Source organism: Lissotriton vulgaris, unplaced genomic scaffold, assembly GCF_964263255.1.
Source record: "Lissotriton vulgaris unplaced genomic scaffold, aLisVul1.2 SCAFFOLD_845, whole genome shotgun sequence".
In the NCBI taxonomy this organism is placed as follows: Eukaryota; Metazoa; Chordata; class Amphibia; order Caudata; family Salamandridae; genus Lissotriton; species Lissotriton vulgaris.
The window spans coordinates 663,182-664,920 of record NW_028245960.1 but is presented as its reverse complement, the minus strand read 5'-3'; positions in this window follow the sequence as shown (position 1 = coordinate 664,920).

Sequence of the window (1,739 nt, the reverse complement as noted above, 5' to 3'; positions counted from 1 at the left end):
TATCCTGCCAGCGACAACTGATATCTCAGGCATTTCTTCTCACTTTAGGAGACACCCATCACCTGCACTAGTTATAACTAATATAGTCATACTAAGACATTGGTACTTGACTATCCTGCCAACGACAACTGACATCTCAGACATGTCTTCTCACTGTATGAGACGGCCATCAAGTGCATTTGTTATAGTTAAGATGTGCATACTCAGACATCTGTACTTTGGTATCCTGCCAAGGACAACTGAAATCTCAGCCATTTCTTCTCACTGTACAAGACAGCTATCACCTCTACTAGTTATAGTTTAGATATTCATACTCAGACACTGGCATTGGCTATCCTGCTAACGACCAACGGTTTTTCTTCAGCATTTCTTCTCACTGTCGGAGACGGCTATCACCTGCGCTACTTATAGTTAAGAAAAGGGGGTGGTGATGAACAGAGTGTCTGAATTAAGCAGACCACTCTTACCCAGTCCAAAGATCAGGGCTTGATCCATCACCATTATTTATCTCACTGCACCATCCCAGCTCAGAACCTGGCTATTTGCAAATCAGTCTGTCCCTGGCCCAGTGCATCATGGGAACAGGGCAAACAAAACTACCAAGCCAATTCTTCACCAGAAAGGAGACAAGCTACTGGGGACCGGTTTCTGGCATTTCAGCCGTCTTCAGCCCGGCTTGCTTGAATCCTGATGATGCAGTGAGAAAGGGACTCATGTCTGAGTATACCCTGCCACACCTATAGTGGCCAAAAACGATTCAGAAAATGGGGTGGTGATGAACAGAGTGTCTGAATTAAGCAGACCACTCTTACCCAGTCCAAAGATCAGGGCTTGATCCATCACAGTTATTTAGCTCACTGCACCATCCCGGCTCCAAGCCGGGGCGAAGACGGCTGAAAAGCCAGAAACCGGTCCCCGGTAGCTTGTTTCCTTCCCAGTATAAGAATTGGCTTGGTAGTTTGGTCTGCCCTGTTCCCATGATGCACTGGGCCAGGGTCAGACTAATTTGCATATAGCCAAGTTCTGAGCTGGGATGCTGCAGTGAGCTAAAAAACGGTGATGGATCAAGGCCTGATCTTTGGACTGGGTAAGAGTGGTCTGCTTAATTCAGACACTCTGTTCATCACCACCCCCTTTTCTGAATCATTTTTGTCCACCATAAGCGTGGAAGGGTATACTCAGATGTGAGTCCCTAGCTCATTGCACCATCAGGATTCTAGCAAGCCGGGCCGAAGACGGCTGAAAAGCCAGAAACCGGTCCCCGGTAGCTTGTTTTCTTCCCAGTATAAGAATTGGCTTGGTAGTTTGGTCTGCCCTGTTCCCATGATGCACTGGGCCAGGGTCAGACTAATATGCATATAGCCAAGTTCTGAGCTGGGATGGTGCAGTGAGCTAAAAAACGGTGATGGATCAAGCCCTGATCTTTGGACTGGGTAACAGTGGTCTGCTTAATTCAGACACTCTGTTCATCACCACCCCCTTTTCTGAATCATTTTTGTCCACCATAAGCGTGGAAGGGTATACTCAGATGTGAGTCCCTAGCTCATTGCACCATCAGGATTCAAGCAAGCCGGGCCGAAGACGGCTGAAAAGCCAGAAACCGGTCCCCGGTAGCTTGTTTTCTTCTCAGTATAAGAATTGGCTTGGTAGTTTGGTCTGCCCTGTTCCCATGATGCACTGGGCCAGGGTCAGACTAATTTGCATATAGCCAAGTTCTGAGCTGGGATGGTGCAGTGAGC